Source organism: Phaseolus vulgaris, chromosome 10 (assembly GCF_000499845.2).
Source record: "Phaseolus vulgaris cultivar G19833 chromosome 10, P. vulgaris v2.0, whole genome shotgun sequence".
NCBI lineage: Eukaryota > Viridiplantae > Streptophyta > Magnoliopsida > Fabales > Fabaceae > Phaseolus > Phaseolus vulgaris.
In genome coordinates, this window is record NC_023750.2 from 31,880,853 (window position 1) to 31,897,868 (window position 17,016).

At 34.5% G+C, this 17,016-nt stretch overlaps 1 long non-coding RNA gene across 1 annotated transcript; it reads right to left on the reverse strand.

Annotated features, from left to right (window-relative positions):
• Positions 1–222: 222 nt before the first annotated feature.
• On the reverse strand, positions 223–3,468 carry LOC137818992 (uncharacterized). The gene is made up of 3 exons (XR_011082213.1): positions 3,129–3,468; positions 1,792–1,856; positions 223–440 (listed from the first exon to the last, which is right to left on the reverse strand). It is a non-coding gene; the product is annotated as an uncharacterized lncRNA (long non-coding RNA).
• Positions 3,469–17,016: the final 13,548 nt, after the last annotated feature.

Consider the following 17,016-nt stretch of genomic DNA (forward strand, 5'->3'; position numbering starts at 1 on the left):
ATAATACACTTTATAACTGTCATAATTCGAATATTAAATATTTAATTTAATTTTTAATATTTATAATAATTTATTTAATTGTATTTTATAATTTGATTTCATAATATTATTTAATTTCGTATTATAATTAAACTTTAATTTTATTTTTAACATTTATAATAATTTATTTAATTCTATTTTATAATTTGATAAATATAATATAATTAAAATTGATAAATATAATAATCAAAAGATGAGTTCATTCATTTATTCATTGAAAGAACAAAGTTCATAATGTCAAACTAATCCAAACAACAAGTAAATTAAATTGACAAAATATAAATTGTTTCACTTTCTAAACATATTACAAGTAAATTCTCAATACTAATTTGTCTTACTCTCCCTCCACTTGATCTTATATTCTGGTTTGGTGATGGAGCACCACTAGCAACATCCGGTGCCTGAAATAAGTTAAAATATGTTTAAAGTTAATTGACAATTTTTAAAGAATAAATGAAAACAATATTATAATAAAATTTTAAGTATAGTAATTTATACAAGCACATTATACAAGCAATCTGTAAGCTTCAAAACAGATCTGGATGGTTGAATATAAAGTTGGTTTGGATCGATTGTTGTCTCTACAAATTTCTTAATCATTCTATAAATAACCATTATCATATAAAGAACATGTTGATGATGCAAAAGATTTTTGAAGGTGGTGTCATATTGGTTCAGCCGCAAGGCCAGCAAAGAGTTTAATCATCAACTTAAACCAGTGACAGGTTTCAATGAATCAATGTTTATTAAATAAAAGGTGATCTTTTCAATAATGTAGAATTATTCAAGGTACCAACAGTATTTTATATATGCAAACATGAAATATTTCTTCAACATAGAAATTTGAGTTTCTTAAATATGGAAAATTACTCTATAAGCTAACACAATGCAGTCAAATTTAAGATCTAATTTTTAAACAATGCAGACATACATGAACAAGTTGAGATAATTCATTTTATAGAGTTCAATGGTGTAAATTGATCCAAATAGAATTTTGTAAAATGAAGGATAAACCAAATATAGATCCATAATCTAATACAACTTCAATTTCAGTTGAGCCTAATTCAGTACAGTATTTCTCAGGCCTATATAAGCTCTACTATGGTCATATCCACCATTGATGTGAGATCTCAATAAATACTAACAACCTATAACCAATAACTTAGTCAATCATGCCAAATTACTTAGAAAACTATCATACCCCTTGAATAACAAACCATCAATATACTGTAGTTATCTTGGATTTGAATCAAAGAGTGGGCATCACCAGAATAAATATTCACAATAGACTAGGCTACAAAAGTACCACTTACCAAACACTAGATAAAAGAACGTACCTTCCAGAATTTTATAAAATTTTCTTAAGCTCCTGAATTTCTCAACATAAAAATGGTATAATGGCATTAGTTAGAGGATACAACAATTATTAAATAAAAAACAACCCAAAACAGAATCTGCAACAAAGAATTATATATGACGTGATACATATACAAACTACACTCAAACAACTTTAAAACAGAAACCCCCTGATCAACCACTGCAAAAGGATCCTAATGCCTCTAAACCCAACCATAAAGTTTCTTTCGAAGCAAAATGAAGTTGAGTCCAGAAAGCAAACAGAGGAGCAAAAGCATGCTTGTTTTTTTAGGGAAAATGCTGCACAAATACAATAAACTAATAGACCATTACAATAGCATATAAATATACCAAAAAAAAACTCTGCTATATTGCTTATACAAATTTAAAACCAACCTTGCAGCTATAAGGAACAAGGTGCAGGAGTATGTAGAGGCTAGAGTTATAATTCCTTGAGCATTCTACATTAATAATTTAAAAATTCATCAAACACAAAGAAATGTTGTGAGTTAACATGACACCTGAAGATGCTATGAGCTCCAGTGCTTGAGTGAACCAACTGCACTCACCCTAGTGAACAAACCACGTGCAGCAGTGAACCATTTCTTACACTTCTTTTGTTTTTCTTTTTCCTATCTCTTCTGCAACTATCTCATTCACTTATTTAGAACGACCTTGGATATATTTCAACAGCAATTAGTTTTTTTTTTACCTTTTGATTCATAAATGGGTTCAATCATTGCATATTATCAACTACTTTTATTATTTTAAGCACCATACATCTCTCTAATCAATAACAACTCTAAAAACTTTACAGAGCTAAAATCCATGGTTCCTTGTAAAAAGTTTTATATCACAACGAATCACAACTCTATTAATGCTGCACATATGTTGACTTAAAATCACATAGAGCTACCAATAACATCTGTCAGACAAATAATCTTATTTTGAAGCACGTGATAAAAGATCAATCTCAAGATTCTCTAACTATTTCAATAAACCAATCCTTAAGTTTGAGTCAGAAAGTACATTAGATTAATCTAAAGTTATTATACAAAGGGGTTCATATATTTTCATGAATGAAAAGAGTTTAACTTAAGTTGGGAGTATATGCAGATGAGTTAAATAGTTTGAGAAAGAAGTATGTGAGTGATCCTAAATTGCAGAAAATAGTGTAGTAAAATGTTTTACACGTTTTATGGTTGTGATGAGTATTGTTACTTTTTTTCTTTTTATTATTATTCTGATTTTACCTTAAGAGTGGTCCTCTTGCATAAAGTGGCATGTTGTATGAAGGGTGGTGTTACAAAAAGGGTAACTACCTAATTGGAAGGAGCACATAGCGTGTGTGTTTTCAGTGTAATAGAAAAAGTTACAGCCCCTGTTATGTAAACATTGAGTGACAGAGTACAAGTCCAATGCGTTGTAGTAGCATTATTTATGGCTTCATAAAGAAGCTAGCGGGGTTAAAGCCCCACGGTAACGTGCTTGCTTCCTTATAACTACAAAGGTATATGCGTGCCCTTTATTACATGTTGGGACTGCATCACCCATTTGCATATGCACACTCTTTGAGTTTAACTACTGTTTCTGCTAACCACTTTTCACATATACATGGTGTGCAAGTGCAAAGAGAGAAGTACAGTGTGATTTTACCTGTTGACGATTTTAACCTATAACAATTTCAAACAAAAGATTCTCAAGACAGAGGTTTAGGACGCGCGAGCACAAACCTTAAACAACCTTGCGCGGAGGCGGCAATGGCGGACAGAGGAGTGAGCATTAGGGTTTCGTGAAGCTCAGCGGAACAACCTTACACGGAGGCGGCAATGGGGGACAGAGGAGTGAGCGTTAGGGTTTCGTGAAGGTCAGCGGAACAACCTTGCGCGGAGGCAGCAATGGCGGACAAAGGAGTCAGTGTTAGGGTTTCACGAAGGTTGCGTGACGGTTTCGTGAAGGTCGCCTGAGGGTTTCGTGAAGGTCGCGTAAGGGTCGTGAAGGTCGCGAAGAGAGTTATCAGAGAGGGGGAAGAGTGGTGGAAGACGCTAGAAGGGGGAAGAGTGTTATTAGGGAGGCACCTGGTTTCAAAAACAAAATTAGTTTCCAACAAATTAAAAAAAAATGAAAATAAAGAGAAATGGTGTAGGAGGGAAAGCAAACGCGGGAATTTTATTCTGAAGGATAATTATGGCAGTTAAAAATGCCATATTCTAAAACATCATTGTGGCGGTTACTAAAATGTCGTATTATACGACAGATTGTGGCGGTTATTAATAACCGCCATATTAAAACCGCCACTTTATACACGTTTTTTTGTAGTGTTTTTCAAACTAAGTGAAAAACAACATGTTGTTTTGTCGAAACAACCGATTTTTTTACTCTTAGGTGCTTTTGAAAAGGTTGAAAACTGTTTTGGTTGGTTGACTTGCTGTCAAACCAAAACAATCGAGTGTTTCGTGCTTTCAATTGGTTGTTTGTTTGAAAATCCTAACAGAAATTTTGTTTTGTTAGTTGAATGTGCTTTAAATGTTTTTCAACTGAGTACGCTCCTTTATTAAAAGCTTTGACCAATCTTTGAAAGCTTTAAATAATTTGTTTATGTTTTATAACAAACAAGAAAAACATATTTGAGTTTTTCAGTTGTGACAAATTGCTTTCAAGTTTTGAACATTCACTTTTCAACTTTGGTTTTCTCAAGAGAGAGTGGAATAAGATTACATCTGTATTGATTTCAGTTTATTCTGTAAACAAGTGTAATTCGTTCTGAATACTTTGTATTTTCTGATGTTGTAAGCCAAGGAGTGTTGTGTGCTCTTGAGGTTGTCAACATCAACATTCTTGGTGTGTGTTGTGCCAAAGGAAGTGTGTTTCTTGAAGGGTTCAAGGTCACTTTTTTGGTCGTTTTGTGTGTAATTTGTATTTGAATGCTTAGTGGATTGCCCAGTGGATTCTGGGGACTGGATGTAGCTCTTGGTTTAAGAGTGAACCAGTATAAATTGTTTGTGTATCTCTTTCTTCCCTTAAACTCATTTAAATTCCATTGTTATTGCCTTGTTGGTATAAACAACCGATTGTTTCGCAGAAACAACCGATTGTTTTTCTGGTGCTTTGCTGTTTTGTGCTTTATATCTTGGCAAACTGAATTTTTGATTGAGTTTCATTCAAAGGATTTTGTTCTACCTTAAAAAGTTTTTGAAAACTCCCTTTAAACAATTCACCCCACCCCTTCTCGTGTAAGGCCATATATTCTAACAGATCTCACCCATGGAAAATGATATGGTTTAAGTTCATTTGTTTCCTAAATCAACTCCAATGCTAATTATCTTCTTATTCTTACTTCCACAAATTTCTTTTAAAATTATTATTTAAATAAAAGAAAAGTAAATATTATGTTGTTTTATATAACTTTGCTAATGGTGTGATGCTTATAGATATCTTCGTATATGAAGAATTGGAATCATTAATTCTTTTGGAGTACAAAATATTAAATATATTAATACTAATTTTTTATATTAAAATTAGATAATAAAAAATGGAATCTTGATTTTTTATTAGTATAAAATATATTTACAATAGAGCTTGGAATATTCTAACTCATTTATAAACTATGTACATCAAGATTGATAGATTTTTTTATTGATAAAAAAGAATAAAATAAATAAAAAACACAAATTCAACCCATATATAAACTAATTAATATCAAGGTGAATAGTGAAAACTACCAAATACTCCTACATTTCTATAAACCTCACAAAAATTTACTTGTAAAATGAGGTTTGCACCTATTTATATATTATAATTTTGTTATATTTCTATTTTATGTGAAAGATCTTCAACATCCCATGTGAGATTAGATATTTATGGATGGTTCAATATGAACCCAATAGCCTCAATGAATCTCACTATGAGATTAGATATTTATGAGTGGTTCTACATAAACACAATAAAAGTGACACAATAACCCTAAAGAATAGATATCTTTAATATAATTTTGATATCATTTTAGTAAGTGGATTTATGTCGAACTCTGATTCACAAAGCCAACTCATAAGATACGGTCCGCATCTCACTTATATATATATATATATATATATATATATAATTTAGTTAGGTATAATTACCTTATTGGTCCCTATATTTAGGATCAATATTCAATTTAGAACAATTGTTTTTTAAAAAAAATCAATTTGGTGCCTGTGTTTTTTAAAAAGTACCCAAATTGGTCCTTTCCATTAACTTTCCCCCAACGACGTCAAGTGTTGTTGATGTGACAAACAGAATAAAAACACATCGGATTGGGTGTAGTGTGAGGTGGCAAGTTGAGGGGTTTTGCAGAGATTAATAAAGTTCAACATTAGGGGTTTAGGGTTTCTTCCATTTAAGAGATGCTTCAAAGGAAGTTTTACTTTCAATGTAGGGATCTTCCAGTACCTGGGTGGGATCTCTCTGGAATTCATTTTGATATGGAGTTTCTGCATGCAAACACGAAAAGCTTGCTTGATAACAATCTGCAGGACAGTAACTTCATTTTGCCAAGGAAAAGAAAGTTGTGGTCATTGGTGGGGTGATACAGGCACAAATTACATAGAGACATCAATTCGGCATGAGTGTAATGGCATTATAAATTTGGGAGAAGGATGCTACTACGAGGTTTCAATTTATGAAAATTGAAGGCAGTGAAAAGGTTTCCTTTCTATATTTAAAAAATTGAAAAATATAATTATTATATCATTAACTATATAAACCATGTCTCTGTTTTTGGTTGGAGATAGTGACTCCAAACTTCAAAACCTCACCTATAAAAGAAGAAAGAAGAAAAATAATGGAAGATTATCAGAAAAAAAAACATGGAAAGGATAAAAAGGATAACCCAATTCTACCCCCTCGCTATCACACTTCACCCCTACTCAACCTCCCCCACCACCTCAAACTCTGGTGTGTCGCTAGTCAGGGCATCCTCCTCGTTTGCACCTACGTCGACTACACCTTCCACTCTCAACCACATGGACAACCCAACCTCGTCTCTCATAGAGCAGTTGGAGACAACCTGAAACCTTGCGGAATTGATTAATGAGAATGACACCATTAGCCAAACTTTTCTACTTGTCATCTGACACAACACCCAATCCAACGTGTCTCTGCTCTGTCTACCACATCAGTAACACTTGACGTCGTTGGGGGAAAATTAATAGAAAAAACCAATTTAGGTACTTTTTAAAAAACACAGAGACCAAATTGATGTTTTTAAATCACTGTACTATATTGAATATTGACCATAAATGTAAAGACATATAAAGTAATTATACCATTTAGTTATTTCTCTAATTGATAAAATTTTCAATATTAAAATTTAATTTTAATAAGATATTATGTTTCTTTTTACTTGCAAAAAGTTTATGAAGATTTATTTTAATTTAGTTTAAAATATAATGAGTAAGAAAGGAAGTCCTTGAGTTCACTCATGAATTAAAATATTACAAACTTTTAAACTTAATATTGATTGGGCTTGATTGGTCTCTAATCATGGTTATATTATTTGTTTATTAAATAAATCATGATGAAATAAATAACGATGTGAAATAAAATAAATCACTTTGTCTTAGTATAATGTTTCCAATAATATTTTCTATACTGGACCAAAGTGTTCAGGCTTAGTGTTTGGTGGTCAGATCTCGGTGCATAGCACAGGCAGGTCAGCTCGGCTGTTGGACCAGTATAATGGGCCATGTGATTGGGCCCCGATTGGACAAGTAAACCTGTTTTGGTATAATTAAGGTAACCTTTTGTACATAAAGGAAAGGTGGTTAACAAAGGATATTTGTGGCTATAGGGGTGCGCGTAGTGCGTATGGGGTCTAGGTCAAGTAAATATTTTCTTTTAAACCTAAATCCATGTGTTTTAGGGAATCTAGTGGTTAGGTTGCATGTATAGTGAAAGATAACGTAACACCATGAGTAGGGTGCCCACGTAAGAAAAATGGACCCATGATGTTAGCACATGAATTGGTGCCCCGGTGGTTATTTTGTTATTATTTTATGCACTCCTTAGAGGTAAGATTCTCTTCTGTTGTAGCACCTTAAGAGAAGGCGCTCCTGAACAGGATATATTTTCTCCTGTTGAGTATGCTTTCAGTTGAGATTAGATTCTCGTGATAGAAAGTTGTTACAAGAGGTAAGCTATAAAAGGGGCTTGAGACCCCAGGTAAAAGTACGTTATTTCTAAGACTGAAACTAAATATTTCTTAAATTCTAGCAAGCCCTTTACTGACTTGATTGTCAGAGTGCAATCAATAGGTAAGGCCCTCTCTGTTTCAATGAAGCTAAGTTCCAGAGTAGCAAGAGATAAGACAAATTTGTGAAGAAACAGACGGAGTTAGAGTCTGTCATCAGAGTCAACCGACGAGCAAGTCAACCAACAAAAATAATTTCTATTACTATATTCGTATCGATAATATATTTGTGTCAAAGTGTATAAAGGTAAAATGCAAATTAATTTTTTATTTTTTTTATATAATTAAGCTGATTTAAAATAATATAATAAATTATTTTGAATGTATTTTATATTATAACATTCCCATAGAAAAATAAGGAAAATAGAAAGTTGTCATTGATTACTTTCGAGGGACAATTAATATAGGTTTTTGATGGTTTTGGAGGTTGTGCACATAAATAATCTGTTAGTTTTTTTTAATAGGGTATAATATTCTTAAAATATTTATTCACTCTTTTGTTAATAGAAAAGGAAAAATAAAAATAAATAAGTTATTTTATAAAAATATATAGTCATTATTAAAATTATAATTAATCTATAGAATATTTTATGAGGAAAATATTCTCTTGTATTCATTGTAATATTTTCTATTTAAATTTTTCTTTCACCGAAATTTCTACTTTCTAATTTAAAAGAGAAAATTAATAAAATAAAAATCCATTAAATAAACTCCTTTTTATAAAATATTTTATATTAGGTAACATAAATAAAATTAAATAATATAAAAAATAAAAATTATATGATATATCATTCGAATTGTAATTAATCTTAAAATAGTTTTTCTCATCATTTTTTTTTACATGGGTTGAAACACACACTACAAAAAAAATAGATGTACTTGCGAATTATTACTCACGAATCTGAATTCGTAAGTAAATTCAGCATTACTTATTGATATACCCACGGATATGAATCTATAGGTAAATTTAGCATTATCCACAAAATATTATCCACAAATTTAAATTTGTGGGTAAAGTAGACATTACCTATGAAATATTACCGACGAATCTCTGTCCGTAAATAAATTTTACTTTATTCACAAATTTTACCCATGAATCTATATCCATAAATAACTTTAATATTATTATTAATATAATTTTCTTATAAATCTATATCCATAATAAAATTAATAATATTAATAATATCAAAATATTTTTATTATATTAATATTATTGATAATATTATTAATAATATAAATATTAACAATATTGATAATATTCAATATGATAAATTGATAATATTATTAATAAAATTAATATTGATAATATTATTAATAAAAGTAATATTAATAATATGTGCAATATGAATAATATTAATAATTATAAATAATTATTATAAATAGTAAGTGTAAGTAGTAACAAAAGTTAATAAAAATAATGAAAAAATTAAAGAAAAGTATGCAATATTACCTACGGATTTACTCACAATTAAAGTGGGGTGAGTATCACCTATGAACATAAGTTTATGGATATTACCTACGGACCAAAATATAGAAATATCACCTAGTACTAGAGTTTGTAAATATTTATAATATTAATAATACTAATAAAATATTATTAATATTAATAATATTAAGAATGTTAATATTAACAATACTAATAATATATTAATATTAATAAGATAAATAAAAATAACAATATTAATAACATTAATAATAATAATATTAATAAAATTAATAATAATAATATTAATAATGTTTATAACATACCGATCGGGTTCGAACGACTGATAGAGGTTTTAGCATCTGGCTAGAGTCGACCGACACGACCAAGATCATTAAGCCTAACAGAAGGTTAACAAGAGCAAACTATAATTAATCATTAGGTAATACACTCTTAATTATGATCCAAAACCCTAATTCGACTCAATAACAAAGGGCCTATGATAATCATATAAGTAGTTACACATTTCGAGAAAAAGATACATCACCATCTCACATTAATTGCACCGAGCACCGAAATCTCACTTGAGTATCAGAGTGCCTTTTGCAAGTACCATCTGAGCTTGGAGTTTACGAGGACGAGGAGAAGAGCGAAAGGTGTACTGGACCAGAGCGTTGGGCTCGGTGCTCAGGAGATCAGACATACCTTTTAGCCTAGTGTATGGATTAAATGTCATGATTCCCATCGAGATCTAGGAGAGTTCACTTCGATTCCAGAACTTCGTGGCTGAAGAGTCTAACGAAGAAAGGAGGGTAAACTTAGATCTGCTCGACAAAGTCAGGGAGGAAGTGCGCATCAAGGCCAAGGCCTTAAAGAGGTGGGTGGAGTATAAGCACAAGTTCAAGCTGAAACCTCGACAGTTCCAAGTCACTGACTTGATAATGCGAAAGGTTAACCCCTACCAGTTGGACAACAAGCATCTCCTAAGTGGACTGGCCCATTCCGCGTGATAGAGGTGCTCGGGAATGGAGCGTATAAACTCGAGACCTTGGAAGGCGAGATTATCCCCCGAACATGGAATGGGGCCAATATCAAATTTTATTTCAGTTAATCATACTATTGTATGCAATTTGGTTGTTCAAGGGGACACTTTTTTCCCTTATCGGGGTTTTTTAATGAGGTCGCCCAATAAAAAGTTATTTGAAAAAATATGTTTGCAATACATTGTGCTAACAAACAGGGTTCGTAATGAATCAGGGTTCCTAGTGAACCTCCCCCTTGGTAAGACACCAAGGTCGGGAACAAACAGGGTTCGTAATGAATCAAGGTTCCTAGTGAACCTCCCTCTTGGTAAGACACCAAGGTCGAGAACAAACAGAGTTCGTAATGAATCAGGGTTCCTAGTGAACCTCCCCCTTGGTAAGACACCAAGGTCGGAAACAAACAGCGTTCGTAATGAATCAGGGTTCCTAGTGAACCTCCCCCTTTGGTAAGACACCAAGGTTGGGAACAAACAGGGTTCGTAATGAATCAGGGTTCCTAGTGAACCTCCTCATTGGTAAGACACCAAGGTCGGGAACAAACAGGGTTCCTAGTGAACCTCCCCCTTTGGTAAGACACCAAGGGATGGAATAATCAGGGTTCATCACGAATCAGGGTTCATAACAAATTAAGGCTCATAACGAGCCTCCCTTTTTGGTAAGATACCAAGCGTGGGAACAATCAGGGTTTATCACAAATCAGGGTTCATAATGAATCAGGGCTCATAACGAGCCTCCCCCTTGGTAAGATACCAAGAGTGGGAACAATCAAGGTTCATCACGAACCAGGGTTCATAACCAACCTCCCCTTGGTGAGATACCAAGAGCGGGAACAGTAAATCTCAGTGAAGTCTCCCCTTGGTAAGATACCAAGGGTGGGAGTGAAGTCTTCCCTTGGTGAGATTCCAAGAGTAGAAGAAAAATCTCCCTTTTAGGGAAAAGTAAGGCGCAAGGCAAGTCAAGAAATTCTTCTTGCTCTAAGAACTCAGGTCACCATGGGCACGAACCACAGAGAAACCTCCATTTAGGGAGTACGTACAAAGCAATTTTTACAGGAGGACCTGCTGTCCAGCGAGGCTCTGAGCTCGGGTACCCTAAGACATACAAGTTAAACAGAAGGACCGTGCTACTTAGGTATGGATGATAATTGTCAAAATCATTTGAAGACATACAAGTCTTCCAAAGTTAGAAAGGAAAGCATTCATACACATATATATATAGAATGGTAAGCTCAGAAAGGGAAATCATTCACACACATATATATATACAGAATGGTCAGTTCTTTATTAAGTTACAAAATGAAGGCAATAGCGGGGAAGTTCACCACCGCTATTCCACAGCTACTAGATGTCCATCCACGACAGCTTTGCCTAACCCTGTATGGGAGAGATCCACCTCAGAGTGCACACAGGTGACTTGCGCCATGGCATCTTCGAAGCCCGTTGCATAAGAGTTAGCGGCATCGCTCATTAGCTCGTCCCTGGTCTTTTGGAGAAGTTCATCCTTCTGGACTAGTTATTCCTTCAGCTTAGCCATATCCTCGTCCCTGCCGGCCAGCTCTCCCTCCAGCCTCTCCACTTTGGTACGAAGGTTGTTGTTCCTGGCATATAGTCCCAAGGCCTCTTGGGACTTCCCAAATAAGAGGGCCTTGGTCTCCTGTTGAGTTCTTCGAAGCTCCTCCACCTCAAGGGTATGTCCAGTGACTTGTCGTTTGAGCCCAACAGCTTGGAGGGCTTTTTTGTTCGCTAGTTCCTTAACTTTCCGCATCTTGGAGAGGAGGAGGCAGTTTGCAACTAGGGCTTTCCCCAGTTGCCTTAACATGTGCTCCATCAAGGGATCCTCCTCCAAGTTTCCAAGCCTCCCTTTGACTTTGGCAGAGAGCAACATCTTTTGTAGGAAGGAGGTTGGGTCTGAGGAGGAGTCCCACTGTTCTCCTTCTGAGGCACTCTCACCTTTGCCCTCCTGCACCACAATGTCGTGAGGAGAGGAGGCGCTAGGTGGGCAGTCCCAGTAAGAGGGAGCTCGGCCATCCGAGTCAGAGGGGACAGAGATGGCAGCATCAGCTTTTCGCTTCCTCTTGAAGACGACTCTAGAGCAAGTATCTTCGTCTTTAGAGGGGGCGACCTCAGCCACCGCTTTCAACTTTTGTTCCTTAACAGAAGGAGCTGAAACGAGCTTCTTCTGCTTGGCCAAGGCAGCTAGGTTCCTTCTCTTCTGGGCGTCCAACATATTGTCTGCATGGAAAAGAAAGCAAAGAAGGGTTCAGAAAACACACACATGCAAGATATCATTAGCAGGAGTAAAGGGGAGGGAGATACCAATGTACGCCTTAAGGCATGAAGGGTTGTACTCGTGCTTTATTAGCTCGACATTGTTAAACATTGCCTGGAGGTTGGAGAGGAAGTCGCACACCTCTCGTTCTCATGGGGGTAAGTCTTCAAGGCATCTGGGTTTTTTGAATTTGGGTTTTTGTGTCCAATACAGAGGGAACTCATCCAAAAGGCTTGGATCGTTAGCGTTGCAGCGAATCTTGAAGAACTTACCCTTGAAGCCTTCGTACGATTGCTAGAAAAGGGTCAACAAAACTCTCCCAGCAACCTGGTTAAAACTCACCCACAGTTTGTGACCTGGGTTTTTGGCTTTCAAGAAGTAAAGGAATACGTCCACCGATGATAGATGGCCAAAGTGGTGACACAAAATGGAAAAGTTCTGAACAAATGCCCAGCTATTGGGATGTAGCTGGGCAGGGGCAATGTTGATTTCAGTTAGGAGGGCTCTCTCAAAATTGGGAAAGGGAAGGCGTAGAAGAAGTTTTTTGAAAATGGTGGAGTAAATGAAGCAGAACGAGCCCTCTGGGTCCGACGACTCATCACAACAGACTGGCTCATTCTCCCTACAGGGTACTACCTTCACAATTTTGTCGTGTTCTTTGCCAAAAATGAAGTTCTTTTTAGGGTGCTCGCTCTTCCTATACGTTACTATGCTCGCACGGGTGGTGAAATCGGAGGTTTCCCCCAAAAGGTCACTAGAAGCCTAGGGGTATAGGGTTTTGTAATCCGGGGTTGGGTGATCCATCTTACAGGAAATCTAAAACAGAAAAGAAAAACAAATGCAATACTCAGAAGAAGAAATGCATGCGTTTTGGAAGAACAAAGCAAGCAAGCAGAAAAACATTGAACAACGACAGATGCGAGAAATATAAACAGTCCCAGTGCAGTTTTGAGCAGATTAAAAGCATTGAAATGGTGGACCAAAGGCAGTCACAAGATAAAAAAATGTACCTTTAGTTTATTGATGAAGAAAGGAGAAGAGGCTCATTTGGAGAAGAGGAAACAGGGAGTTCAGAGCAGAGTGTGTGAAAGAAATTGCGAAAGTGGAATGGAATAGAGAAGAGAGCGTAAAATTGAAGGGTTAACGTATAAGGGGAAGCGCAAGCGGCAACGCTTTCCAACCGTTGATGTGGCCACGTGTACGCTGGTGAGGGAGTATGGTGAAACGTCACCTAAAGGCACTGTGCATGTCGCGTCACTCACAAGACACGTAGGTCGTCGCAGGCAAGCAGTTAGCCTCTTAACTGGAACAAGTTCCAGCTCGAGCCTGGGAGGCTTGTGTATTGGACTAGAGCGCTGGACTCGGTGCTCAGGAGATAGGACATCGACATCTGTGTGGAGCAGGTCAGCTCGGTGGTGTGGTCGAGATAATGGGCCACATAAGTGGGCCCTCAAAGATTGAAACCCGTATATGTAAGGCCTAATCAGTGAAAGTGCATGTGGTGTGTATAGTACCTTCGGGGTCTAGCACAAGTAAATACCCACTAGAGACGCCTAGGCCTAAAAGCGCTAGGATTTTTAGGGGTAAGCTGCATGCATGATTGATGACTTTTTACGGCAAGTGCACCGCATTTGTCAGAAGTAATAATTGTCCCTAAGGACGGATATCGATCCCACACAGAACAGTGAATCATCGAGTACAATATTCGCTAAATATAACAACAGACAACAGAACAATAAAAAAAGAGTGTGAAGTGATTATGTTGGCACTGATCAATAAGAAAACAAACAAAGAATTAGTTGCTTCAATTGGAAAAATTGGGATTAAGTTTCATCTCTCTCACTCTCATGTATTTTGATTAGCATGTTAATATTAAGTTCTTTAATTGAAATTGATGCCCGTATAAAAATCATTTATATCGATTCCTCGCATATAAAATCCTTAAGAATGTTCCCTAACTATCGATCCCTCGCATACTTATAAGAACAACTTAGAACGAAGCTCAGACGTTTAATAGCAATTAACATTTCAAGTCTATTCCTAGCACTCAAATATGTTAAGTATTGTTGTTTAGGTCCGAACCCTAAAAATACCTCCCGGTCAGATTTAAGATTCTCAATTTGTCACGGAGAATTAAAAGTAAAACAACAATACCAATAATCAATCAAGAACTGAATATTAATATATAAAATATCACCTCAATACATAAGAGTTTGAGCAGATTACTCCCAATCCCAAATGGTAGAATTAGCCACGCATACTTCTATCACCTTCCATTCTCCCAATTGGGTTACAATTCACTTTATGGTGTTTTCCTCTCAATCTGGCACACTAAGTTTGAGCCTCTAGCCCTCTATTTATCCTAGTTTTCTAGGGTTAGGTTGTTTATTGTGTCGCGCTAATGGGCTAAATGATAAAACATAAAAAAAAAGCCCAATCTTTTTTTGCATCTTTTCCATTCTGGGACCTTCTATCTTTATCTTTTTAGCTCAAATCATTAATCTTTAATCCAAATCTCCAATCTTCCTTAGAAATCTGCAATTAACACCAAATTTGGGAATAAAATACTCTTATTCAAATAAAGATCATAAAAAATGTAAAAAGGTATAAATTCATAAATTAGGGATTATTTTATATGTAAATTAGCAATAAATCCTCATAAGTGCCTATATTTTAATATGAAATATTACTGAAATTAGACACTTATCAATGATACGTAAATGCTAGAACGCCTACAGTGACAGATGGGCCCCATGATGTTGGTGCATGAGTTGGTACCCTGGCGGCCATGCTGTTAAGATTGTGCACTCCAAAGACGAAGATTTTGTGCGGTTGTTACACTAAGATTATGTAACAACGTAATTGAATGTCCTCCCGTCAAACCTACTTTCACTCGAGATAAGGTTCTCGTGAGAGGAGGGTTGTTACAGTGAGGCAACCTAAATAGTCTATAAAAAGGACTTGAGATCCCTGGTAAAGGTACACCGTTTCTAAGACTGAAATTGCTAGCTTATTTTACTCATTGTTTCTTAGCCCAATACTGACTTGATCGTCGGAGTGCAATCAACAAGTAGGGCCCCCTCTGTTTCAAACGGAGCCGCGTTCCAACATCCCAGGGAAAGAGCAAATCTAGTAGAAGCAAACGGAGTCACAACCTACTCCCAGAGTCAACCGGGGACCAGGTCAACCGACGAGAACAAAAGGAGAGTTGTGATGTTATTCAGGGAAGAGAGGAGGTAGAGGAAGACCGACTGACCAAGAAGGACGGTAATCATTCTTTTAGTCCCAACCTCGTTCGAGAACAATAATATTACAAATATTAATAATTTAAAAAATATTAGTATAATATTAATAATTTTGATAATATTGATAACATGAATAATAATAATAAAACTATTAATAATAATAAAACTAATAATATTAATAATATAAATTATATCAATAGCATTAATAATATTATTTATAGTATTAATATTGATAGTGTTATTAATATTATTATTGTTATTATTCATATTATTAATATAATTTATTATTAATAGTATTAAAAATATTAACAATAAAAATAGTAACAATAATATTAATAGTAATAGTAATAGTGATAATAATATTAATAATAGTAATATGAAGAATATTATTATAATAATTATAATGATAAGTATAATCATGGTATAATAATAATCATAATATGACAACGAGTTTGTCTTGTATAGTAGTTAAAGGCTCTTGGGTCACTCAAGGAACTTAGGTTTGAGTCTCTTAGGATGGTTTGTTACTAACATTAATAATAATCATGATAATATAAATAATAATTGTAAATAATGATAAAAAATAATAATAATAAAGATAAAATTTATAATGTAAAAATTAAAAGTAAAATATGCAAGTTACTTATGGATTTACATAAAGATTGAGTTGGTGGATATTACCTGCAAACGGACACACTGTCCGTAGGTAAATTACCTACACCCAGATTACCTACTAATTTTGTTCCGTGGATAATGCTGATTTATCAATGAATTTTTGGCGTAAGTATATCCATTTTTTCTTATAGTAACCTCTTAGTTCTTCATATTAATTTAATTCTTTTACTAATAAAAACAAAATTTAAAATACTTTTTAAAAATATATCATTTATTTCCCTCCATCACATTTTTTTTTCAAAATATTATTGAGAATTGACAATCTCAACTTTTATATATATAATATATATATATATATATATATATATATATATTATCATTTATACTGTAATCAATCTTAAGAATATATTATTTATGTCTCTACATCACACCTTTTTTTCAATATTAATGTTCGGAAGAAAAAATAATCACTTTGTGTTAGTACACTACAAAGATACCCTGAATTAAACACTAAAAGAGAGTGTTGTTGGTTGAACATTAGATGTTATTATAGTCTATTAGAACTACTCTAAGTTGACATTACAGTAAGTATTAATCGAAATTGGAAAAATGTGAAGACATAAGTTAGAGTCAAATCGATGCTAGCTTGAAGGGAGGATAAGCTAGGGTCTGGTCGTCGTTCCATGCAACATGTGAAGAGGATAAACTAGGGTCAAACCAATGTTATCTTGAAGTGTGGAAAAGCTAGGGCATGATTGTCATTACATGTACGATTTTCATAGGGTTAAGCTTGGGCTA